Source organism: Neofelis nebulosa, chromosome 12, assembly GCF_028018385.1.
Source record: "Neofelis nebulosa isolate mNeoNeb1 chromosome 12, mNeoNeb1.pri, whole genome shotgun sequence".
Taxonomy (NCBI): domain Eukaryota; kingdom Metazoa; phylum Chordata; class Mammalia; order Carnivora; family Felidae; genus Neofelis; species Neofelis nebulosa.
The window spans coordinates 39,103,252-39,131,040 of record NC_080793.1 but is presented as its reverse complement, the minus strand read 5'-3'; the positions used below and the strand labels follow the sequence as shown (position 1 = coordinate 39,131,040).

Genomic DNA, 27,789 nt, shown 5'->3' with positions numbered 1-27,789 from the left:
TTGATGTTACTTAGAAGTAATACTTTTTTTTTTTTTTTTTTAAACTAAGTTCTGTGCCCAACATGGGGCTTGAACTGTGACTCCGAGATCAAGAATTGCATGCTGTACGACTGAGCCAGCTAGGCACCCCTAGAAGTAATACTTGTAATACATTTTCTTCTGAATATGCTATAGTTCATCTCAAAAATCAGATACTGCGTATTCATTTTTTTAACTTAATATATTCTGAACATTTTCCCAGCTGTTATTTAACCTTTTCTCTCTTGTTGGACCTGGGGATTTATTTTCCTTTCTAAAAAATACTATCTTTTTTTTTCCTCCAGTTTATTTATTTGAGAGACAGACTGCGCCACACACCTGAGTGATTGGAGGAGAGGCGGAGAGAGAGAGAGAATCATAAGCAGGCTCTGCTTATTTTCTAGAGGGCTAGGAAACCATTAAAGACTTGGCTACTATGCCTTGGTTTTACATAGGTATATATGGAAAGTTAATGGGATTAGATTAGCCAAAACAATTTTGAAAAAGAAGAGCAAAGCTAGAAAATTCATAATACCCAATTTTAAGATGCAGTATAAAGGAATACTAATCAAGAGAGTGTGATATATTGAACTAAAGAAACAGAATAGAGAACTGAGAAATAGACTTAAATATAGTCAACTGATTTTTTGACAAAGGTGCAAATAATTCGTTGGAGAAAGGACAGTCTTTTCAACATATGGTGTTGCAAAAATTGCTCATCTGTATGTAAAGAAGTAAGCCTCAACCTATATAATGTATTTTATGCAAAAAGTAACTCAGCATGGATCATAAACCTAAATGTAAATCATAAAGCATTAAAACCCCTGGAAGAAAGCCTTGAGAAAAGTCTTCTTGACCTTGAGTTTGGCCAAGAGCTCTTAGATACAGCACCAGAGGCATGATCCCTGAAAAGAAAAAAATTGATGAAGTGAACTTCATCAAAATTTAAAACTATTTTCTGCGAAGGACACAGATAAGAGAATGAAAAGACAAGCCATGAACTGGGAGAATGTATTTGTAAACTACATATCTGAGAAAGAAATGAGAATATTCTGGGGAAGGACATGGGAATCTGGTGGGCGTTTCCAGGTGATTTTTTTTTTTAATTTTTTTTTAATCTTTATTTTTGAGAGAGAGAGAGAGAGAGACAGAGTGAGAGCAGGGGAGGAACAGAGAGAGAGGGAGACACAGAATCCGAAGCTGACTCCAGACTCCAAGCTGTCAGCCCAGAGCCTGACGTGGGTCTCGAACCCATGAACTGCGAGATCATGACCTGAGCCGAAGTCGGACGCTTAACCGACTGAGCCATCCAGGCACCCCTCCAGGTGATTCTGATGTAAAACAAGGTTCCTATTCCTGATATTCAGTGTGATTCTGTGTTTTTCTTTATAAGTAGAATGACTTTATGTTCCAGAGTTATATATTTATACATTTTTTTATTAGCCAAAAAAGAGGTACTTTAGAATTCACTGTTATGTTTATGTGACTACTCTACCACCAAGTACCACCTTCTCATGTAACCATGACACATACCTGTGAAATTATAACCAGAGGTTTTCTTTAAGCTTTGGAATTTTTATGTTAATAGCATATATAATTTTTTCCCAAGGATTTTTCTATGTGATCTTTTTATTTTTTAGTTTACTTAAAAAAAAATTTTTTTTAACCTTTATTTATTTTTGGGAGTGAGACAGAGCACGAGTGGGGGAGGGTCAGAGAGGGAGACACAGTCTGAAACAGGCTCCAGCTGCTCATTGTCAGTACAGAGCTCCACCCAGGGCTCGAACCCATGAACTGCGAGATCATGACTTGAGCCCAAGTCCGATCTTAACTGACTGAGCCACCCAGGCACCCCTAATTTTCTTTAATTTTTTATTTTGAGAGAGCGAGTGAGTGTGCAAGCGCACAAACGGGAGGGGGGCAGAGAGAAGGAGAGACAGAATCCCAGGCAGGCTTCACGCCATCAGCACAGAGCCACATGTGGGGCTCGAACTCATGAACTATGAGAACATGATGCAAGCTGAAATCAAGATTCAGACACTTAACTGACGGTGCCACCCAGGCGCCTCTATATGATGTTCTTAATGAGTAGTTGATAATTGTGATTTTTGTTCAGGCAAGGAAATTACTTCATAACATGTTTAATGTATTTCTGAAGCAGTAATTTAGTAAATGAGAACACTAGGAAAAAGTATTGCTAAGTTGAATATTTTAGCTTCTCATGTAATGCTCTACAAACACCTAGAGAAGGATTTGGGGCCTAGGTAAATCATCATTATGTTATTCTTATATATAATTAAAACTATAAATATTAACTTCAGAAATATGGAGAACATTTAAAGTTTGTTATTTTTGTTTATGTGTACTTTTGTTTACCAATATTGAGTGCTTACATGTGTCAGGCACTGTTGTAGGTGCCAAGGGTACAGTGAACAAAACCCTTGACTCATGGTGCTTATATTCTAGTGGGAGAGATAGACAATGACCAAAAAGTATGTGGCATCTTAGAAAGTGGTTAAGTGCTAAGGAGAAAAGAGTAAAATAGTTAAGTAGGGGTCTGAAGTTAGGAAGAGGATATTAAAAATTTTTGTGTGTGTGACAATTTAGATATTTCTGAAGAAATGTGACTTTTGGAATGTTATCATAAGGGGCAGAGTTAACTAACCATGAAGATCTGAAGAACATCTTACTTGAGAGCTAAAAAATAGTGTGTTGGGGCACCTGGGTGGCTTAGTTGGTTAAGCATCAGATTTAGGCTGAGGACATGCTCATGATTTTGAGCTCCACATGGGGCTTTCTGCTGTCAGCGTGAAGCCCACTTCGGATCCTCTGTCTCCCCCCGCCCCCCTACTCCCCTCTGCTCCTCCCCTGCTCACACTCTCTCCCTCAAAAAAAAAAAAAGAATAGTGTGTGTTATTTTTTGTTGTATGCCCTCGTGGGTTAATGAAGTAGAAGGCAGTGAGTAAAAAGTTGAATTATGTTTATTTTCTGTTGTAAAGGCTTGTAGTTAGACTTTTCTTTCTTTTTTTCGTTTTTTGGTAAGTGCTATTTAGTGCAACTAATTTCTTGGGTTTTTATGGGTTGTGATTTTAGTCCCTACAAGCAACTTTAGAGACTGAAGACTCAGGGTTAAAACTTAAAACTGTTCATATTTCCAGTGGAGTTAGAGAGTAGGCATTATGTACTTTAGTGTTTAGTAACCCTTTGAGTTTTCTGCTAAATCTCATTCTTAATACAGAGACATTATAATATAGTGATTAAAGTTTGGGCTTTAGAATAAGACAGCTAGGTTCTGGTTCTGAAACTGATCTTGGGCAAATTATTTAACCTCTGTAGGCCTTTAGTTTCTTCTGTAAAATGGGATGAAGGGGAATGTGGCATGTGCTTTGTTAGGAATACTGTGAGAATTAAGTATTATGTTAGTACATGTGAAGGTACTTAGAATGTGCCTGCTATGTGAAAAGCAGTCAGTAAATGTTAGTTGGTGTTAGTGTTAGCAACACTGTTTTGAGTGGTATTTTTCACTTTATAAGTAATAACATGTGCATCATGTAGGATGATATTAAATGAAAAGTTTTATTATACCTACTACTCTATCCCTTCCCATATCCCTGGTTGTATTTCCCAGAGGTGGTGGTGGTTTTTTTTCCATTTTTTCATTTAAAAAATTGTACTAACCACATAACATAAAATTTCCCATTTTAACCTTCTTTAAAAACATTTTTTTTTTCCTTAGGGGAACCTGGGTGGTTTAGTTGGTTCGGTGTCTGACTCTTGATTTCGGCTCAGGTCATGATTTCATGGTTCCTGAGATCGATCCCCATGTTGGGTTCTGTGCTGTCAGTGAGGAGCCTGCTTGGGATTTTCTCTTTCTCAAAATAAATAAACATTAAAAAAAAATTTTTTTTAAGTGGTTTCCACACCCAATGGAAGTCAGGACCCTGAGATTAATAGTACTGTGCTCTTCTTACTGAGCTAACCAGGTGCCTCCTTCCATTTTAGCCATTTTTAAGTATATACTTTAGTACTTAATACCATTAATTTTTGTACTTTAAAAGCAGTCTTTCTTTTTCTTTTTTCTTTTTCTCTTTTTTTTTTTTTTTTTTTTTTTTTTTTTTGCTATGGAAGATGATCACAAAATATCCACTTCCCCTCTGTTGAATATCTTCCCAATTTTCTAATAGCTTCTTAACTTTTAAATTGCTTGTATTGAGTTAAAAATTTTATAAAAATCAAAGTTTTACCTGTCTGTAGTTTAAAGAATTAAATGAGTTTTGCAAAGTTACTTCATAAAATAGTCCCCCAGACACTGCCTCTTCATTTCCATCACTCCACACAAAAGAACTTAAAATTCTTATAGCTGGGGCGCCAGGGTGGCTCAGTCGGTTAAACATCTGACTTCAGCTCAGGTCACGATCTCACAGTCCGTGAGTTCGAGCCCCGCGTTGGGCTCTGGGCTGATGGCTCTGAGCCTGGAGCCTGCTTCCAATTCTGTGTCTCCCTCTCTCTCTGCCCCTCCCCCATTCATACTCTGTCTCTCTCTGTCTCAAAAATAAATAAACGTTAAAAAAAAAAATTCTTATAGCTGATCATTTTGGCATTAACCTCCTTAATACTGTGCTTCTATTACTACTCTCTGATTTTTAAATTTTATTATCTGTGATTGCCCGCCATAGAAGATAAGGATTTCTTTTTAAATCCCTCCACTGTCTTCTTTCCCTCTAACATATATGTTACACATACACGCACATATATTCCTCCAGTCTTCCTAAAGTTATATCATAATTATAGATCTTCATTACTTAAAATTTAAGATGTAGTAAAATATTACTTTTTTTTTTTAAGTTTATTTATTTTGAAAGAGACAGAGATAGCATGAGTGGGGGAGGGGCAAGGAGAGAGAAAGAATCCCAGGCATGCTACACACTGCAAGCACAGAGCCCAACGAGGGACTCAAACTCACAAAACCATGAGATTGTGACATCAACTGAAACCAAGAGTTGAATGCTTAATCAACTGAGCCACCCAGATCCCCCCAAAATATTTTTATTTCCCATGTAATATTTTGTTTTCCATATAGTTACCTTATTTTGCTTACTCATTTACTTTTCTATGTAGTTACCACTAATCCCAAGAATTTTTTTTGTAATAGCTTTATTGAGATATAATTTATATTCCATGTAATTCTGCCACTTAATAGTGTTTAATCCAGTGGTTTGTAGCATATTACAGAGTTATGCAATCATTGTTACTACAACCAATTTTAGCATATTTTCATCACCTACCAAGAAAACTTTTTTTTTAAGTATGCTTTATGCCCAGTGTAGAGCCCACTGTGGGGCTCGAACTACAATCATGAGCTCAAAACCTGATCTGAGATCAAGTCAAACACTTTAACCGACTGAGCCACCCAGGGGACCCCCCCCCCTCCAGTTTTTTTTACCCTAGGAAAATCCCTTAACCGTTAGCAGTCATACCCCGTTTCTCAGCAACCTCTTCAATCCTAAACAGTCACTGAGCTACTTTTTCTGTGTATTAGACTTGCCTGTTCTAGTGCTTGCTTTGGCAGCACATATACTAGATTTGTCTGTTCTGAACATTTTGTATAGATGGAATTGTACAGTGTGTATATATACGTATATATATACACAGATACATTTATACATATATATATGATCTTTTGTTACTGACGTCTTTAACTTAGCACAATGTTTTCAAAATTCATCTGTTGCTGAATAAAATCACATTGTATGGACATAATGCATTTTGTTTATCCATTTGTCTGTTGATGGACATTTGGGTTGTTTCTACTTTTTGGCTATTATGAATAATGCTTCTGTGAACATTTATGTACATATTTTGTGTGGATATTCTTTTCATTTCTCTTGGGTGTGTATCTAGGGGTGGAATTGCTAGATTATATGGTAACTGTTTAATCTTGTGGGAAATTACCAGACAGTTCTCCAAAGCGGCTGTATCATTTTACTTTTCACCAGTCTCCTGAAGTATTCTGAATTTTATTCTGCATAGTTGCCTTCTGTATCTAGTTTATAGCTGTTTACTGAGTTTACTGTCTTTGCCATCAGCCTGGGTGTTTCATGCTCCTACCTGTGTTATATTGGCTGTTTACCTTATTGTCTGTGTCTTTGGTTCATTCTCATGTTTTGGTATATCATATCCTTCAGTAGATGTTTTTGAGGAGGTGTGCATAGCACATGAATTTTTGAGCTCTTCTTTTTTTTGTAATTTTTTTTAACGTTTATTCATTTTTGAGAGACAGAGAGCATGAGCGGGGAAGGGGCAGAGAGAGAGGGAGATACAGAATCTGAAGCAGGCTCCAGGCTCTGAGCTGTCAGCACAGAGTCTGATGTGGGGCTCGAACTCACGAACTGCAAGATCATGACCTGAGCCGAAGCCGACACTCAACCGACTGAGCCACCCAGGTGCCTCTAGAGCTCTTATTCTAACTTGAGCTCTTACTGAATTTGAGTTGCTTGGCAGGGTATAGAATTCTAGATTGGAAATCACATAGCTTTAGAATTTTGAGGCTATTGTTCTATTATCTTCTTGGTTCCAAAAGGGTTTTTTGAAATTCAGAACCATTCTAAATCCTGTCCATTATATGTGAATTCTTTTCTTATGGAAATTTGCAAGATCATCTTTGTGTTCCCACTGTTCTGAAATTTCACATTGCTATGGGTACTTTTAATCTGGAAACTCGTGTTCTTCAGCATTGAAAAATTTTCTTGAGTTATTTCAATGATATTTCTCCTATAAATTTTTTTTGCTGTTATCTTTTGGAAGTGCCTGTTACGTGGATTTTGGATTGCCTGGATTAATCTCTAATTTACATTGTCTTTGAGGTGCCTGAGTGGGTCAGTTGGTTAAGCATCCAATTCTTTTTTTTTTTTTTTATTAAAAAAATTTTTTTTTTCTTTTAACGTTTATTTATTTTTGAGACAGAGAGAGGCAGAGCATGAACAGGGGAGGAGCAGAGAGAGAGGGAGACACAGAATCTGAAACAGGCTCCAGGCTCTGAGCTGTCAGCACAGAGCCCAACGCGGGGCTCGAACTCACGGACCGTGAGATCATGACCTGAGCCGAAGTCGGATGCTTAACCGACCAAGCCACCCAGGTGCCCCAAGCATCCAATTCTTGATGTCAACTCAGGTCATGATCTCTCACTGTCTGCTGGGCATGGAACCTGCTGATTCTCTCTCTCTCCCCTTCTGCCCCTCCTTTATTTACACTCACTGTCTCCCTGTCAAAAAAAAAAAAAAAAAGTCTTTTTATCTGATTTTCAGTTTCTTTGTATTTTTATTTTTGTTATTATTTATTGTTTTTTTTAAGTAATCTCTACCCTTAATGTGGGGCTTGAACTCACTACCCCAAGATCAAGAGTTGCATGATCTCACTGAGCCAGCCAGGTGCCCCATGTTTTTATACTTTTACTCTTGATTTCAGCTCAGATTATGATCTCATGAGGCAACTATGCAGAATGAAATTCATGCACTGACAGTGTGGAGTCTGCTTGGGATTCTGTCTCTCTTCCTCTCTCTCTGTCCTCTGTCCCTTCCCCACTCATGCCCCCCCCCTTCTCTCTCTCTCTCTCTCTCTCTCTCTCAAAATAAATAAAAACTTTAAAAAAATTACCTCACCTGGAGTGCTTAGCTGACTCAGTAGGAGGAGCATGTGGCTCTTGATCTCAGGGTTGTAAGTTTGAGCCCCACACTGGGTGTGGAGATTACTTAAAAAAAAAAAAAAAAAAAAAAATCTTGGGTGCCTGAATGGCTCAGCTGGTTAGGCATCTGGGTCTTGATTGTGGCTTAGGTCATGATCTCACAGTTTGTATGAGCCCCTTGTTGGTCTTCCTGCTCACAGAGAGGAGCCTACTTGCGATTCTTTCTCTCCCTATCTCTGCCCCTCTCCCCGCTCATACTCTGTCACAAAATAAATAAACTTAAAAAGAAATAATTAACTCACCTTTATCTTTCACCCCTTCTGTGGAGTTATTCATTTTTGTTTTATGTAGCATTTTTAGTATAATTTACATACAATAAAATGTACTGATTTTAAGGGTGTGGCTTGATTAATTTTGACAAATCCCATTTAGTCACCACCTCTGTGAAATTATAGAACATTTCCGTAATTCCAGACAGTTCCTTCATGCCCCTTCCCAGTAATTTTCCCCCACATCATCCCAGGCAGCTACTCTTGTTTGCTATCACTATAGCTTTTATTTTTGCCTGTTTCAGAGATTTATGTAAATGAAATCATACAGTATGTATTCCTGGGTTTGGCTGCTTTTCCTCAACATACTGTTTTTGAGATTCACATATGTTACATGTAGTTTGTTCCTTTGGATGAGTAGTATTCCATTGTATCAATATACCCTAATTTGTTTATCTCTTTCTCTGTTTGATAGGCATTTTTCCAGTTTTTGCTACTTGGAATAAAGCTGTTATGAACATTTTTGTTAAGGTCTTTTAGTGGACATTCATTTTTATCTCTTGGGTAAATAGAATACCTAAGAGTAGAATTTCTGTATGTTTATCTCTGCTGTTTTTATTTAAAGAGTTCTATCTTGATACCTGATTTTTAAAAATAACATTGTTTTTGAGTCTTGGTTGCAGTGTTTTCTCCGAACTTTCTGAAGACATTGTATATTTTTATGTAGCGGTAGATGGTGATTTATTTTTTTAAGCTTATTTTTCCCTCATAGACTGTTTCTTCCACGTTTTTTTTTTTTTAATTTTTTTTTTAATGTTTATTCATTTTTGAGAGAGACAGGGACAGAATGTGAGTGGGTTAGGGGCAGAGAGAGAGGGAGACACAGAATCCGAAGTAGGCTCCAGGCTCTGAGGCTGACGCAGTGCTCGAACTCATGAGCTGTGAGATCATGACCTGAGCCGAAGTCGGACGCTCAACCGACTGAGCCCCCCAGGAGCCCCCCAGGTTGTTTTTAAGAAAGATTCATGTTAAAGACTTTACCTTAAGTCTGGTAATCTTTGGTTATCTGCTCAGTAGTCTTTTTTTTTTTTGTTTGTTTTTTGTTTTTTCAGTTGAGGTTTAATATACAGTAAAGTGTATACCTAGAACGAGAGAAAACATTTTTAGTGCTCCAAAAGGCACTCTTGTACCCCTTCCAAGTCTGTACCCTCACTCCCCTAAACCATTAATTAGGGGTGTCTGGCTGGCTCAGTTGGTAAAGCATGCAACTCTTTATCTCAGGGTTCTGCGTTGAAGCCGCACAATGGGCATACAGCTTACTTAAAAAACAAAACAAAACAAACACACAAAACCTAGGGGCCTCCCGGATGGTTCAGTAAGTTAAGCGTCTGACTCTTGGTTTTATTGGTTTCAGCTCTGGGCATGATCTCACGGTTTGTGAGTTCGAACCACACATTGGGCTCTGTGTTGGCAGTGCAGAGCCCGCTTGGGATTCTGTCTCCACCACCCCCCCCCCCCAAAATAAATAAACTTAAAAATACCCTATAGCCACTGATTATTTTGATGATTTCTATCATAATTTAGTTTTGCCTATTTTTCAACTTCATGTAAGTGAAATTATTCCATTTTTTCTTCTTTGTTATACATTCTTATAATTGTTTTTAGCAGTTATCCTAAATCAGAGTTTTTCAACTTTAACACAATTGACATTTGGAGCCAGTGATTTTTTTGTTGTGGGGTAGGGGGCTATCCTGTGTGTTGTATGATGTTTAGCAGCATCCCTGGCTGCTACCCACTAGGTACCTGTAGCAGCCGTCTCTCAGTTGTGACAACCAGTCTTCAAGCATTACAAGATGTCTCCTTGGAGGGTAAAATTGTCCCTGGTTAAGAACCACTGCCCTAGATATTTCAATCTGCATTCCTTTTTTTTTTTTTTTTAATATGTATGTATGTATGTAATCTCTATACCCAAGGTGGAACTCAAACTCATGACCCAGAGATCAAGAGTTGCATGCTTCTTCTGACTGAGCCAGCCAGGTGCCCCTCAGTCTGCATACTTTATTTTTTTTAAGTTTATATATTTTGAGAGAGAGTGCACATGTGTACAGGTAGGGGAGGGGCAGAGAGAGAGAGAATCCCAAGCAGGCTGAGCACTGTCCGTGCAGAGCCCAATGTGGGGCTCCATCCCACGAACCATGAATTTTGACATGAGCCATAATCAAGAGTCAGATGCTTAACCACTGAGCCACCCACACACCCCTGCATTCTTAACTTACTACATTTTAGTCTGAGTTAGTGCTTTTCAAAAAAAGTGAGAACCACATAACAATTGAATTCCAGTCTGTCCTCCTTACCTTGTGCTACTGATATCACACTTTAGTTACACATGTCTTATAAACCTCTAAGGCAATAATAGTATTGTTGTTTTACATATTTAATCCTTGTAAAATAAGCAGAAAATCTCAAACACATGCACACTTTTTAAAAAAAATATGAGAGAAAAAGTGTGTGTGTGTGTGTGTGTGTGTGAGAGAGAGAGAGAGAGAGAGAGAGAGAGAGAGAGAGAGGAGCAGAGAGGGAGCTAGAACCCAAAGCAGGCTCTAGGCTCTGAGCTGTCAGCCCGGAAATGGGGCTCGAACTCAGGAACTGCGAGATCATGACCTGAACCAAAGTTGATGCTTAACTGACTGAGCCACCCAGGTGCCCACCCCTTTTTTCCCTTTTCTTGTTTAAAAATATTATTTATTTTTGAGAGAGAGAGAGAGACAGACACAGACAAAGTGCAAGTGGAGATAGAGCCCGACACGGGGCATGAACCCACAAACCGTGAGATCATGACTTGAGCCGAAGTCGGACACTCAACTGACTGAGCCACCCAAGCACCCCACTTTTTTTCTTTTTTAATTAAAAAAAAAATTTTTTTTTAACATTTATTTATGAGAGACAGAGCGAGACAGAGCATGAGTGGGGAGGGGCAGAGAGGAGTGTGGGACACAGAATCCAAAGCAGGCTCCAGGCTCTGAGCTGTCAGCACAGAGCCCAATGTGGGGCTGGAACTCACGGACCACAGGATCGTGACCTGAGCTCAAGTCGGATGCTTAACCAACTGAGCCACCCAGGCACCCCCCACCTTTTTAATATTTATTTTTGAGAGAGAGACAAACAGAGTGTGAGTGGGAGAGGGACAAAGAGAGAGGGAAACACAGAATTTGAAACAGGCTTCAGTCCTTGAGCTGTCAGCACAGAGCCCGATGTGGGACTTGAACTCACAAACAGTTCATGACCTGAGCTGAAGTCAGTTGCTAAACTGACTGAGCCACCTAGGTGCCCTCTCAACCCCCCCCCCCTTTTTTTTTTAAATAAGGCAAATATTCATGAGACTACAGCACCCAGGTCAAAAAATAGAACTATTTTTCAGCTATCCAGGAATCCTTCCCATGTCCCGTTTTGATTATAACCTCTTCCCCCTCCCCTTCCCAGATAACCATTGTTCTGACTCTTAATCATTTCCTTATTCTTTATAGTTTTATCACCAAGTATGCATTCATAGATTATCGTGTTACTCATTTTTTAAAATTTCGGGTTTTTAAAGTTTTTTTAAAATTACAGTTTACCCCCTGCCTCTTTCTTTACATTTTTTTCTCTTGAAGAACCCTGGCCAAAGTTTGAATTTTACTGATTGCACGTCTCATGTTGCAGTTAAGCATGTTCCTTCATCCTCTGTGTTTATTACAAATTGGTAGCTGGATTCACAGCCTTGGTCAGACTCTGGTTCAGTCCTTTAGGCATTGCTATAGGCAGTATTGTGTTCTTTAATCAGGAGTTATGTTACTGGTTTTCTCTCTTATTGTCATGTTAGCAGTTGGGCTTAATGCCCAGATCAATTAAATTATTGATAGTTGCAAAACAGTAACATTCTGTTATTTCTTTTTTATTTATTAGTTGGGATACTTTTTTTTTTTTTAATTTTTTTTAACGTTTATTTATTTTTGAGACAGAGAGAGACAGAGCATGAACAGGGGAGGGGCAGAGAGAGGGAGACACAGAATCTGAAACAGGCTCCAGGCTCCGAGCTGTTGGCACAGAGCCCGACACGGGGCTCAAACTCACGGACCGCAAGAACATGACCTGAGCCGAAGTCGGACGCTCAACCGACCAAGCCACCCAGGCGCCCCTAGTTGGGATACTTTTATTAAGAGATGTTTCTCTGGGGCGCATGGGTGGCTTGGTCGGTTAAGCGTCCGACTTCGGCTCAGGTCATGATCTCACGGTACATGAGTTTGAGCTCCGCGTCGGGCTCTGTGCTGACCGCTCAGAGCCTGGAGCCTGGAGCCTGTTTCGGATTCTGTGTCTCCCTCTCTCTCTGCCCCTCCCCTGTTCATGCTCTGTCTCTCTCTGTCTCAAAAATAAATAAACGTTAAAAAAAAAAAATTAAAGGGGCACCTGGGTGGCTCAGGTGGTTAAGTGTCCGACCTCGGCTCAGGTCATGATCTCACAGTTTGTGGGTTCGAGCCCCGCGTCGGGCTCTGTGCTGACAGCTCAGAGCCTGGAGCCTGCTTCGGATTCTGTCTCCCTCTCTCTGACCCTCCCCTGTTCATGCTCTGTCTCTCTCTGTCTCAAAAATAAATAAACGTTAAAAAAAAATTAAAAAAAAAAAATTAAAAAAAAAAAAGAGATGTTTCTGCTTATCTACTAGTTATCCAGAGCTACAGGATACATACTTGGTTCTATGTCTTTATCTCTTTCAAGATAGCAGATTAGTTCCCTATTATCCTCTAAGAACTATTTTTAAAATAGTGTTATTGTGAATTTAGGAATTCAGACATCTGATGGGTTTTAATCAATGGTAATTATTAACATTATTGATTCTCAGATTGTCCTACTGTTGGCCAATTGAAGCCTACTACATTAGCTCTTGAATAACTTGATCCACTCCAGGTGTTCTTTATAGCGTTCTTGCTATAGGGTATGACCAAGTGTTTGAGGCTTATCTTTTACATTTCCTGCTCCAGATTGGTAACCACCTCGTTTCTCCAAGACACCCTAGTTATTAGTGGAAAATGATATTTGAGAATGTCATCTGGGCATTAGGTATGTGCATTGCTGAGTTATCATTTTGTCTAAGACAGAGTTAGAGGAGTGATGTATGTACATCTGTTTCCACACACAACCACACACACACACATTTTAAGACTTAATCTCTTTTATATGACATCTATATATCCTTTTTCCCATACCCAAAATTCTGTTCTTAAGGATATAGGGAATAACGGATTAAAATGTCATCATCATTATTTTTTTAATGTTTATTTTTGAGAGGGAGAGACAGAGGGCGAGTGGGGGAGATGCAGAGAGAGAGGGAGACACAGAATCTGAAGCATACTCTAGGCTCTGAGCTATCAGCACAGAGCTCGACACGAGGCTCGAACCCCCAAGCCACGAGATCATGACCTGAGTGAGCCTAAGTCGGATGTTTAACCGACTGAGCCACCCAGGCACCCCTAAAATATCACATTATTAATTGCTCATTTGTTTTATCCCACATTATACAGTAGTCTCAGAATAGCAATACTAATAATACTGTTAGCCATATGATTGCTGAGCAGTTGCATAAATTATTTTGCATATGCTATCTCCATTTCCTCTGTAGAGCTGTACTATCTATCTATACCATCAGATTACATTGATATTACATACTGTATTCTTTTAATCACCTATTTTTAGTTCTATAAGCAATTATAGAGTTCAGTGGAACTATATACATAGTTCAGAGGTTGACATACTTTTTCTGTAAAAGGCCAGATAGCAGATATTTTAGGCTTTGTAGGCCAAAAGGAAAAAATCAAAGTTATTATTACATAGTTACTTACATAACGAGAGAAACCAAACTTCCACAAAACCCTATTGACAAAATTCAAAATGTAAATAGTTGAGTATAATTTTTTATAATGTAGGTCTACTAATGAGAAGAAGGGAATTAATTTTGGGGGTTAGATAATGCTTAATTGGGGTTCAGAGCTATTATTAAGATTGATTGCAGTTGTTCATTTGTTAATGTTGATCTCTAATGAGATTTTCTTTTCAAAAAGTCTACACACAGATTGGTACTGCCAAATACAAACATCAATCCGTGAGTATATGATTTTAATTGAAATAATTTATCGCTTGGAAGGCATTTATAAAATTCTGTTAGATTCTTGATATTTGTCTTTCAGTGTATCATTATAGTACAGATTAGTCACTTCCAGTCACTTGTAGGTTAGGTTGAAGCTCCTCAGTTGCACAGTTATACATGGATTGATTTTAAAATATGAATTTTCTGGGGCGCCTGGGTGGCTCAGTTGGTTAAACGTCCAACTTTGGCCCAGGTCATGATCTTGCGGTTTGTGAGTTCAAGCCCTGTATCTGGCTCTGTGCTGACAGCCAGAGCCTGGAGCCTGCTTCGGCTTCTGTGTCTCTGTGTCTCTCTGCCCCTCCCCCACTTGTGCTCTGTCTCTCTCTGCCTATCAAAAATAAATAAATGTAAAAATAAAAAGAAAATTAAAAAATAAAATATGAATTTTCTGTTTTACTTAGGGTCCAAAAACACTGCTGAAATTGTCCTTTGAGCTCAGAAAATAGATATTTTGCAAATTTGTGTGGGAATGGAGACCTTAATTTTTGACTGAACAGGAAGCATATAAGCAGTTTGCCATTACATACGATTCTAATAGCTTTAGTTATTAAAATATTTTAGGCTTTACCTGCAGTGTGTTTCTTATATAAGCAGTCTTTTGCTAATTTTAAGTTCATCAAGAAACCAAGTTTTCAGCAAAAGCTAAATTTTCATATCCATTTGGTGTTCTACAATAATGGTTGTGGCTGATTTTTTTTCTTTAGAAAAATGTTGAGTCCATTCCTTGGGCTCAAAAAATGGCAGTAAAACTGCCAAGCCATGGAACTGCTGAGCGGTGGGGCAAGTCAGGATATTCAGCTTCTGTTTTGGAACCAATGATGGTGAAATCCCCGAAAGCAAATAAAATTTATCTTTTGGCACTACTGGTCTATAAGACATGATGGGTTCAGATATTTTCCCGAGAATACCTGCTGCTGAGTAATACAGTGAATAACCATAGTCTTGAAATACCTTATACATTTTACATTTTCACAAGTTTTGTTAATTTGTCCCCACTAAGCCTTTTTCTTACCACACACATTTTACCACCATTGCTTGTAGCATTTCTTAGATTCCACTTCAGGTTATACTGAATTAATGATTTCTTAAGTTTGAAAATACTCTTTACTCTAGTAGTTTCACATAGGCATTCATAGAGGCTAATTTTTTAGTTACTCAAACTCTGTATTGATTGATCAAATAAATAACTGATAAGTAATCTGCAACATCTGTTAACTCATCTGTATTCAAGGAAACCTGCTAGAAATCATTTGCCTTGTTTTTAAATTGACTATTGCTATTGCTCCCAATATCCTCAACTTGGTTGAACAACTGTTCTCTCTGGAAAGGCTAATAATCTCAAACAAGTTCATTTTCTCTAGACACATTTCCTTGACTGCTGTAATCAAACATTATTTAATTAACTCACCATTAGTAAATGGCTTTCCTTGCTAGGCTGACAAATGAGCTACTCACACACATAGTGTGGTTGCAGTTTCATTTTTTCATTTTATGAAGAAATTAATATGAGATAATTTAAAATTTTCTGATTTTCTAATGCTTTCCTGTGAGTTGGGAACTCTTATGATGAGTACAATCTGGTAATGTCTCTATATGTTGTATTCTTTTAGCATAGTTATAGTGTCATTACATAATAAAGACAATGCTTTGCCATCTAATTTGATGACAAAACATACTCCACTGTGCCTTGATGTGTGACATTTAAAGTGCACTTTCTTGTTTTGACATGATGGGTTATGCACTCATAAGTAAAATTAAAATGTCATGTACAGCAGTATGTGTGACACTCCATGCTGTCAGATACAACTACATCACTGCAATTTATAGTGCACCGTGATGCAGCAGTGTGAGAGGGTACCACATAGTCTCTATTGCAGCTACTCAACTCTGCATTGCAGCATTAGAACAGCCAAGCCAATCATAAAAAAATGAGTGTGATGGTGTTCCCATAAAACTTTATTTTATGGATATTGAAATTTGGATTTTTTTTTTTTTATTTGAAAAGTACTTGTTAGTATTTAATGAACCTCTCTCCATGTGGCTTCAGGCTTCAGGCTACCAGGACACAGGCCCCCCCCCCCCCCCCCCCCACACACACTCTTAATCTTCTCCCCAGCTCTTCTACTGAAGAATTTGGCCTTCACAATGACAGGCTGTTTGGGGAGCTTTCCCTTTCCCAAAACTTTGTAGTAGCCCGATTGCACCACATCAATGATAGGAGCAGCTCCAGTCTTATTTTTGGCAGCATTTACCTGTTTCTGCTCACTAACCAAGGTCCACAGTTTATCAAGGTTGACAGTTGGGCAGAAGCTCTGGTTCCTTTTGAAGTGGTAATGTCTCAACCAACTTTTTCAAAGTAACCTGGATGATATTTGTCAAAGTTGATCCTGTGGTGATGCATGCCACCAGCATTACCCCGGCCTCCTGGGTGCTTCCGGTGCTTGCCGATGCAGCGGTGGCCGTGGCTCACGTGGCCCTGGCTCACGTGGCTCCGAAGTTTCTGGGTCTTCCTCAGTCTGAATGGCATATCGGTGGCCCAGAAAATAGAGTGAAATTTGAATTTTATGTGTTTTTAGGCATCGCAAATATTCTTTGTATTTAACCACATATTTCCCTTTCAACTGTTTTTCATCAGTTCTTGCAGGGTACTTTTTTTGTTTTTTTGTTTACTTACTTATTTTGAAAGAGAGAAAGTGCGAATGGGGCAGGGTCAGAGAGAAAGGGAGAGAGAAAATCCCAAGCAGGCTCCATGTTGTCAGCGCAGAGCCTGACACCAGGTTTGATCCCATGAACCATGAGATCATGACCTGAGCCAAAATCAAGAGTTGGATGCTCAACTGACTGATCCATCCAGGTGCCCCTGCAGTGGTACTTTTATCTTAGATGTTTTCCTTCAGCATGACGAACTTGCTTTCAATAAATTATGTAGTGCAAATTTGCTGGCAACAATTATCTCCGCTTTCGTTTGCCTGAAAACATCTTTATTTTTTGAAGTTTTTTTTTTTTTTTTTTTTTTTTTTCTGGGTGTAGAATTGTAGCTTTTTTGGTGGGAGGGTGGGGGTGGGCCAGAGAAGAAGCTTTCAGTATTCCAAAATCATCATTTTCTTGTTTTCTGGCTTCCTTAATTTCTTTTTTCCCCTAGCTTTATTGAGATAAAATGGATATATAACTTTAAGTTACGTAAAAGTTTACAGTGTGCAGTGCAATTATATTGCAAAATGATTACCACAACGTGGTTAGTTAACATATCCTTTATCTCTCATAATTACCAGGTTTTTGTTGTTATGGTGGTGAGAATGTTTATGATCCACTCTCTTAGCAGCTTTCAAGTACATTGTTGTTAACTATAGCCCCCATGCTATACATTTGATCCCTAGAACTTACTCATCTTACAACTGGAAGTTTGTACCCTTTGACCAACATCCCCATCCCCACCCCCACTCTCGCCCCCATCCCAAAGCCCTGGCAACCACCAATCAATCAACTCTCTGTTTCTGTGACTTTGGCTTTTTTAGATTCCACAACTAAGTGAGATAATACAGTATTTGTATTTCTCTGTCTGACTTAACTTTACTTAGCATAATGCCCTCAGTGTTCATCCATCTTCTCCCAAACAGCAGGATTTTTTTTTGTGGCTGAATAATATTCCATTGTATATGTATTGGCTTCCTGAATTCCTTTTGACAAGTCAGCTATCAGTACTATTATTGCCACTTTAAGATAATGTCTTTTTTTCTTCTGGCTACTTTTAAGATTCTCTCTTTGTTTTCAACATTTTATGGTGTGCTTAGATGTGGTTTTCTTGGCATTTATCCTGCTTTTGGTTCACTGAGCTTTTTTTTTTTCAAGTTTATTTTGAGAGAGAGAGCACAAGTGCACGTGCATGAGTGGGGGAGGGACAGAGAGAGAGAGAGAATCCCAAGCAAGCTCTGCACCGTCAGCACGGAGCCCAATGCAGGGCTTGAACCCACGAACCATAAGATCATGACCTGAGCCCAAATCAAGGGGCTCCTGGGTGGCTCAGATCATGATCTCATGGTTTGCAAGTTCAAGCCCTGCATTAGGCTCTCTGCTGTCAGTGTGGATTCCACTTCACATCCTCTGTCGCCCTCTCTCTCTCTCTGCACCTCCCCACTTGTGCTCGCTCACTCTCTCTCTTTCTCTCTCTCTCTCTCTCTCTCTCTCTCAAAAATAAACATTTAAAGAGTCTGGCGCTAAATCGGCTGAGCTACCCAGGTACCCCAGTTCACTGAGCTTCTTAAATTTGTGTGTAGTTCATCAGTTTTGGAAAATTCTTAGCCATTATGTCTTTGTATATTGCTTTTACCTTGTTCTGTCTCTCTCATCTCCATTTATAGATTAGACCTTTTGTAATTAGGTCCTACCTATCTCCTACACTCTGTTCTGTCCTTTTTTTTTTTTTTTCTTCCTGTTCTGTGCTTCACTGTGAACATTTTATTGACCTGAATTTGAGTTCACTAATCCTGTTTGATGCTGTTCCAAATCTGCAGTTAAATCTACCCAGTGAGTCCCCAGTTCTAGATACTCTATTTCAGGTTTAGACTTTTTAAACTAGATTCAAGTTATTTGGTGAAGTTTATTTTAAAAATTAATTCACATCTTTTTCTCTATTTTCTTTTAACATACTAATCTTTGGCATTTTAAAGACCTTGGCTACTAACTCGAATACTTGGGTCATCTGTGGATTTGTTTCTATACCTTTTTCCTCTCTTGATTATCAGTCATTATTCTGCCTCTCTATATGTCAGTTTTTTATTATATGTTGGAGAATGCATATAAAAGAACCATAGAGAGGCAGAGGTAATCTTTATCCAAAGGTGCTTTCCCCTTTCCCTCTGTTAGGAAGATAGGTTGTCAGGCTGTTCCTTTCAAACCAGGCAAGGATTAATTTAGACTGGGGCTTGGGTTACAGTTTAGTAAGACTTAGTTCATCTCTAGTTGCCCTAGTGTTTCTGGTATGCTCCTCTGGACTTTTCTTTCAGAGAGGTGAATTTATGTCTTCTCAGCTTTGGATGACTACAGGAGATGGAATTCTGTCCTTCAGAAGTTCTGAGTTAGCTTTTTATAAAACCTCTGACACCATGCAGCTATAAAATCTGAAGGGAGATTGTGTTTTTGTGTCTATGCCCTAGAGCCAGGTGAAAATTGTCCATGTGTTTTAAGCACTTGTCCTTCATTCCAACCCTGTGTGACCACCAAAAACTGATTTCTCTTTCTCTTAGAGTCCCCCTACCAATGTCCAGTCTCCTTTTTCAGCACTCCCCTCCCCCTGCTCAATTGGCAAAATGCCCTCTACCACTGAAAAAGAAAATGAATAAAGTGGCTATCTGTTTCTGACTTATAAAAGACAGACTTTCCTCTTTCTGAAATTTTAGTTCAAATAGGTCTTGTTACTTTTGTCATTTTCCATATTCTTTCCAAAAATGTGATTTTTGCAAACTGCCCTCACTCCCTGCCACTTTGCACCATTGCAGTGAGAACATTGGTCTGTGACCTACTGTATCTTACTTGGAAGGAGAATTGTCTCCTATTTAATATCTGAGTGACCAAAAAGCTGGCCAAGTTCTGAGTGCATGGATGGCAGGCAACTTTTAACATATGATCTGGCTAGCCTTTTTCTAATGGAACCTCTTAATGTCACTATCTTTAGGCCTTTCTTTTGGGCCTGTGAGTTTCCTCAGTGGAGGCCTTTAACGGTTTTCTGTCTGGAGAGTAAGAGACTAACTACCAACTATCTGTGAACCACCTGAGGAAGATGACTAGGGTTGTCAGGTTATAGCATATTATCTTTTACTTACTGCCCACTGCCTGATTGCAGCATGGAGTTATAGCCCTACACTGAGCCTGATGTTACCCAACTCAAAGACTTTGACCTTCTCCAGAGAATAAAGCGTCTGTCTTCTGGCAAGAGCATCCAGCTGCATAAGTCAGGGAGGGGATTTGAGAAGCTGACTGCTTTATAAAGAAACCTTCAGGCAGCCTTCCTTCTCTTAGCTCTCTCCTATTCCCACTTCCAGAGCTACTTGATGCTTCCAGTTTTCAAGATTTGGGGGAGGGGAGGTCGTTGTATGTATAATGTTGGTTCTCTGTTTTTCCACTGCCAGTTTAAGACAGCTTTCTCTGGCCAGTTGGAATAATTTGTTTCTTTTCCATCTGTTTTCTACTGTCCAAAATTTAATTGCTTTGTCTCTTTGGGCATTGTCTTTGTCCTTGTGGGTGTATGCTTTAAAAAAAAAAAAATCCTATATTTTAACTTTTAGTGGGTCTGAGGATGAGCAAAAATAGGAGCTATGACTTCAATCTATAATACTAAAAAAAGATAACATGGTACAAAACTCATAAGGTATAAAAGGGCACTTACAGCAAAAAGTTAGTCTGAATAATCTATTCTTTTCTACTGGTTGTAATGCAACCTTTATCATAATCCAAATTCCCATTTACTTGGGTCTGTTTCTGTTTGTTCATTAATCTCTACCTACTTTGACTTATTTTGGCTTAGAATACATTTTTAATGTCTATTAATGTTATTTTCCACTCATTATTTTTGTTTTTCCTGAGAAATTTCATGGCTGTTCTTCCTTATTTTTTGTAGGAACCTTTGGATCAAATTGGCTGGGTCTCCCCAAAATTCGTTTAGTACCTTTTGTTTGTTGTTTTTAGTCATTGCATTACATCTAACAGTTAATTTGGAAAGAGTTGACATCTTAACAATATTAAAATCTTTCTATGACCTTTCATTTATTCAGAGCTTCTTTTATATATCTTTCAGACCTCTTATTTGCTTTTTTTTCTTTTGTAAATTGTATTTTTTTTAAATTTTATTTATTTTGAGAGAGAGAGAGAGAGAGAGAGCATGTGTGTGTGCCAGCCAGTGGAGAAGGAGTGAAGAGAGAGGGATAGAGAATCCCAAGCGAGCTCCATGCTACACAGAGCTCCATCTCATGAACCGTAAGATCATGACCTTCGCCGAACTCAAGAGTCAGATGCTTAACTGACTGAGCCACCCAGGTGTCCCTGTATTTTTTTTTTTAAGACTATTTTTTTTTTTTTTTTAGAACAGTTTAAGGTTCACAGCAAAATTGGGAGAAAGGTACAGAGATTTCCCATATACAACTGACCCCATGAGTTGCATAGCCTTCCCCGTTATCAGTTTCTCCCACCTTCTCCCATAGTGGTACATTTGTTATAGTTGGTGGACCTACATTGACACCTCACAATCATCTACAGTCCCATTTCACATTCAGGCTCACTCTTGGCATTGCGCATTCACAAATGTGTAATGACATGTGTGATCCTTAATACAGAGTATTTTCACTGTCCTGGAAATCCTTTGTGGTTTTCTGTTCATCCCTCCCACCCCCAACCACTGATTTTTTTCTATCTCTATTGTTTTGTCTTTTTCAGAATGCCATATAGTTAGAATCATTTGGTGTTTAGCCTTTCACATTGGCTCTTATTTAGTAATAGACATTTTAGATCCTCCATGACTTTTAGTGGCTTGATAGCTCATTTCTTTTTAGCATTCAGTAATAATACATTGTCTGGATATACCATAGTTTGCTTCCATTTACCCAACTAAGCACATCTTGGTTGCTTCAAATTTTGGCAGTTATTAATAAGGCTGCTGTTAATATTTATGTACAGGTTTTTGTGTGGACATAAGTTTTCAACTGATTTGGGTTTTTTGTTTGTTTTTTATTGATTTTTGAGAGAGAGACAGATAGAGTACAAGCAGTGGAGGGGCAGAGAGAGAGGGAGACACAGAACTCCAAGCAGGCTCCAGGCTCCAAGCTGCCAGCACAGAGCCCAATGTGGGGCTCCTCGAACTCAAGCACCATGAGATAGGACCCGAGCTGAAGTTGGACGCCCAACTGACTGAGCCACCCAGGGGCCCCTTAACTGATTTGGGTTTTAAATACCAAAGAACATGATTGCTAGATTGTATGAGTATGTTTAATTGTAAGAGTCTGCCCAACACAGTGGCTATATCATTTTACATTCCCACCAGCAATGAATAAGAGTTCTAGTTGTTCCACATCCTCGTCAGCATTTGATTTTGTCAGTATTTTGGATCTTAACCATTCTAATAGGTGTTAGTGGAATTTCATTGTTTTAATTTGTAATTGTAATGATGTGTAATGTTGAGAAATCTTCATATGTTTATTTGCTATCTGTGTGTCCTTAGAGTTCTGTTCAGATCTTTTACCTGTTTTTAAATCATGTTATTTTCTTATTGTTGAGCTTTAAGAGTTCTTTGTATATTTTGTAGTAGTCTTTTATCCTATGTGCCTTTTTTTTTTTTAATGTATTTTCTATGCCCAACGTGGGGCTTGAAGTCACAGCCCCAAGATCAAAAGTCACATGTTCCACTAACTGAGCCAGCCAGGCAGCCCTATTACATGTGTCTTACACCAGTATTTTCTCCCAGTGTATGGCTTGTCTTCTCATTCTCTTGTCAGCATCTTACACAGAACTCTTTTTAATTTTAATTAAGTCCAACTTATCAGTTCTTTCTTTTGGGCCTTTGGCATTATATCTAAAAATTTATTGCCAAATCCAAGGATATCTGGATTTTTCTCCTGTGTTATGTTCTAGTTTATGGTTTTGTGTTTTGCATTATGTCTATGGTCTATTTTTAGTTAATTTTTGTGAAGGGTGTAATGTCTGTGTCTAGATACCGTTTTCACGGTATCATGCTTAACTTGCAGCACCCCTTTTTTTACTTACTATGTACTTTCCTTGTCTTTAAAGAGTATCCTCACCCTTTTTCTTTACATATTAATCTTGTACATTCAATTTTATTGCTAAGTAATTGTTTTTTATTGTTGCTATTTCAAATAGGATTTTTTTCTTTTTTTTAAGTTTATTTATTTATTTTGAGAGAGAGCATGAGTAGGAGAGGGGCAGAGGGGTGTGGGGGGAGAGAGAATCCCAAGCAGGCTTCATGCTATTGGTGCAGACCATGATCTGAGCCGAAATCAAGAGTCAGACACTTAACCAACTGAGCCCCCCAGGCGCCTCCCAGGCTAAGGAGTCTTAATCTGAGAAAATTGTATAATTCAACAGAGAATTAACAAAGATAATGACAGTTACTGTTTATGCTTAGCCAACTGAGCCACCCAGGCACCTATAGCTACTGTTTATGAAGAGGTTAACATGTGCCATGCCCTGTGCTAAGGGGAATATACATATATGTAATATCCAGACTTCCGTTAATTACTAGCTGTATGACCTTGTGCAGGTTTCTAAAACTCTTTTTATTCATTTTCCTCTTTGTAATAAGGAGTTTGATGACAATACCTGCCTCACAGGGTTGTTTTAAGAATTAAATGAATTAATAGGGGCTCTTGGGTGGCTCAGTCAGTTGAGTGTACTACTTCGGCTCAGTCATGATGTCACCATTTGTGAGTTTGAACCCCGTATCAGGGTCACTGCTGTCCACACAGAACCTGCTTTGGATCCTGTGTTCCCTCCTCTCTCTGCCCCTCTCCACCTCTCAAAAATAAACAAACATTAAAAAAAAAGAATTAAGTGAATTAATATGTAAAGAATTTAGAACAGTGCCTGGCACATAGTAAGCACTCACTGAGAGCTGCTACTGCACTATTTCTTATAGCAATCCCATGCGGTATATTACTGGACAGTTCTATATATGTGGGGAAACTAAGGCTCACAGGGCGTTTAGTAGTCCAAGGTTATGCAGATTAGTCTGTATTCCTGATTTTGTAGCTTATTAAGTCTGTCTGTCTTAATTGTATTTTGCCCAAGCCTCCCAAAGCAGGATAGTTGGATGTTCAGACAAGACAGTTTGTCAGGATGTTGTCTCATGAGGGGATCAGATAGACCCTGTTGCTGGAATTTGGAACAGTATAGCCTTCAGAAAGACATTGGCCATTGCAAGAAGAAACGAAATATACTTTTAGAACAAGAACTTCAGAATTAGAGTTGGAGCACATGCTGGCATTTGGGCTGGGGGAAAGAGGTTGGAGCCCAGAGGTTGTTCCTGGGAGTTAGGGATGCATTGATTCTGTGGGTGTCGAAAAGTGGCAATAGCTGCAAGGACAGTTACATCAGAAACTGGTAACGAGGGTGGCATTAGTTACTTCATTTCTCAGTCACTTATATTTACTCTTCATCTCATAATACCAGACCAGCTCTGATTGCAGCTGGCGTCATGAGCTACAGAACTCATGACGGTTTAGATGCCCTTTGCAATAACAAATTTCTTCTCAGTCCTGGTGTCTGATGATGGCACTGACCTGCTGATCTGGATTCCTGACTTCTGGCTTACTCTTAACCTCTTAAAATTTCCCTGTCCCTCCAAATCCTGCTAATCCAGATTTCTTACTGCCGTCATATTACTGATTTGACACTTGCTTTTTTCCTTTTAATTAAATTTAATTTTCATTTACAAAAATAATTAAAATATATATAGTTTTATATGTATCCATCCCTACTCCCAAAAGCAGTCTCTTTCAGCTGTTTTAGAAGTGAAGAGTAAGTGAGTCTTTGGTTGCCTCCATGTTTACTTTCAGCGTAAAGCCATGCCTGAGGTGAATTCTACCCCCAGACTCAGTCACATATTGCCAGTATTTATTTATTTATTTATTTTTTAAAAATTTTTTTTTTTCAACATTTATTTATTTTTGGGACAGAGAGAGACAGAGCATGAACGGGGAGGGGCAGAGAGAGAGGGAGACACAGAATCGGAAACAGGCTCCAGGCTCTGAGCCATCAGCCCAGAGCCCGACGCGGGGCTCGAACTCACGGACCGCGAGATCGTGACCTGGCTGAAGTCGGACGCCCAACCGACTGCGCCACCCAGGCGCCCCAGCCAGTATTTATTTAAACCAGTTTTTTGTTGTTGTTCCTAGTGTTAATAATCATACTCGTCAGTTCATGGCTCTTTATCATTATTTTGCCCATACCAGACCTTTTCTTGTTTGTTTGGTGGTAGTTGGTAGGTAGGTTTGTATGCAGCCATTTCTTTTTATTCCCATTCCCACTTCTCCTTCCCTCTTTTTCCTTAGGCAACCATTCTTTTTCTTTTTCTTTTTTTTTTTTTAAGCAGGCTTCAGGCCCAGCATGGAGCCAGCACTGGGCCCAACATGCGGCTTGGACTCACGACTGTAAGATCAAGACCTGAGCTAAAGAGTTGGATGCTTAACTGACTGAGCCACCCAGGCACCCCCCTCTTAGGCAACCATTCTAATGTATTTATGAATATTCTTTGATAGGCACTCATAAGAATCACTTAAAAAATTTTTTTAACAATGACAAACTTGGAGAAAAGCTCCAAGAACTTTCTTCCTGAACCATTTGATAGTAAATTCTCAGTGTCTAATTTCCCACCATTTCTCTAAATATTTTATTTTCTACAAACAATATTATTCTGTATAATCTCAATATAACTATTAACAATTAAGAAATTAATGTTGAGGCATTAGTACCATCTAATCCTCAAGCCCCATTCAATTTTGCCAATTTTCTTAATACTGTTCTTTGTAGTAGAAGAATTCAGAATCATGTGTTGCTTTTGCTTTTAGTTGTGTCCCTATAATCTATCTCAGACTCTAGTAATTTCTTGTGCTTTTCTAGACTTTAATGCCCTTGATGGGTTTGATGGTTATAGGACACCTATTTTGTAGAATATCCCTCAATTTGAGTTAGTAATGTTTCCTCATGTTTATTTCAGGTGGCATATGATTGTGATTTGTCTCATTACTGAGGATGTTCATTTTGGTCACTTAGAAGATATGTCAGGTTTCTATAAAGTTACTCTTCTCCTTTGTAGTGGATAAGTATTTTGTGGGAAACTATTTTGAAGCTATATAAACATTCAGTTCCTACTCAGCTTTCAATTTATTTATGTATGTATGGATTCATAGTTTATTATTTTATTCAATGGCTAATGATGGTATGCATTCAGATATAAAACTATATGCATATATATTACATTGGTATAAATGATGTAGTTTGATTTTATTTTAATATAATGGTATATTAAAGTGTTAAAATGTGATCTAAATCTGGAAGGTCATATTTCAGAATGTTTAGGATGATTATCTGGTTGGTGGTGAGTCAAACTCTACCATAATGAGATAGGGTGGAGTTCAAAAAATTTAATCGCATAAAATATAAGCTTAGTGTTATTTCTGGCTGGCCTGAAGTTATAGGTATCCAGCTGCTTGATCCAATTCTGACCTGGTCCTGGCTGCAGTTTTGTGCCACCTGGTGGCATTTGTCCACTTCAGTATAATATAAATGCGACGAATCTGGCTGCTTAGGACTTCATGCATTGGTAGCAATTTTAGGTGTGGTTAGTTGATGCCAGCTTCTTTGACACAATCTGGTGAATTTGGGCCAAGTGAGTACTGGGTATGAGAAGACCTATTCTCTATCTCTTTGCTTTCTAAGACAGGTGGCCTACTTTTCTCTTCCTGGCCTTACCCTTGCCTCTGTCAGTATAGGGGTGAGCGGGTGGATATATTTACTGTACTATTGGTGATTTTTATTTTCTCTGCTTTGAAAATCTATATTTTCTCATATTCTCCAAATTAACATGTATGAAGTATTAATAAAGTATTTTTTTAAGTTTATTTATTTATTTTGAGAGAGAGATCAGGGGAAGGGCAGAGAGGGGAGAAGGAGAGAGAATCACAAACAGGGTCCACATTACCAGTACAGAGCCTGATGTGGGGCTCGAACCCAGGAACCGTGAGATCATGACCTGAGCCAGAATCCAGAGTCAGACACTTAACCGACTGAGCCACCCATGTGCCCCAAGTATTAATCACAGAAAATATTAATAACAGAGAGAAAGGTGGAAGGCTCAGCTGTCACAGGAATAAGGGAAACCATATTAAGTAGATGATTTATGTAGGAACCGTTTTCTAGCCCTTCAAAGAAATTTTCAACCCGTGTTTAAGTCTTACTACCAGGACTTGTTCTGGGTATATGAAAGGATTCTTCCAAAGCAAGTCTTGTCTTTAATTATTCTATTTTTTAAAAGTTTTTATTTATTTAAGTAATCTCTACACCCATCATGGGGCTTGATCTCACCACTCCTAGATCAAGAGTCGTATGCCCTTCTGAGCCAGCCAGAAGCCCCTAATTTTTCTATTTTAATTCTATTACGTATTATCACCATTTCTGGATTATTTTCCGATTTCTTCTGATTCCTTCATCTACCCACTAACATTTTCTTTTTGTATCTTAGGTGCAAAAGGTTAAGTTAATCATAATCCACAGTTTATAGCCCATTTTTGTCATTGGTTTATGCTAACTACCACTTGTGTTACTTGCTTCTATCTTTATACCCCACTTCCATTTCACTCCTGCCCTAGGCAACCATTCTGGTGTGTACTTTTTAATTTGTACTTGTTCCTACAAAATGTGTGTTATTCAGTATACATGTATTTTACTTTATGTACTTTAAGTATTATTCATATTTTTATTTTCTCCTAAGCAGTATATTTTATTTCTTCTTCTTTTTTTAAGATTATTTGAGGGAGAGAGAGCATGTGTGCATGAACAGGGGAAAGGCAGAGAGAGAGAGGTAGAGAAAGAATCCCAAGCAGGCTCTGTGCTGTCAGTGTGGAGCCCAAGGTGGGGCTCGATCCCGT

General features: G+C 38.6%; 1 protein-coding gene and 1 pseudogene across 1 annotated transcript in view; one reads left to right on the top strand and one right to left on the bottom strand.

Annotated features, from left to right (window-relative positions):
• UBE2R2 (ubiquitin conjugating enzyme E2 R2) overlaps positions 1-27,789 on the top strand; it is a 117,236-nt gene that overhangs the window by 18,855 nt on the left and 70,592 nt on the right. The gene's annotated exons all lie outside the window — the stretch shown is intronic.
• Positions 16,194-16,670, bottom strand: LOC131491765 (large ribosomal subunit protein uL15-like; annotated as a pseudogene).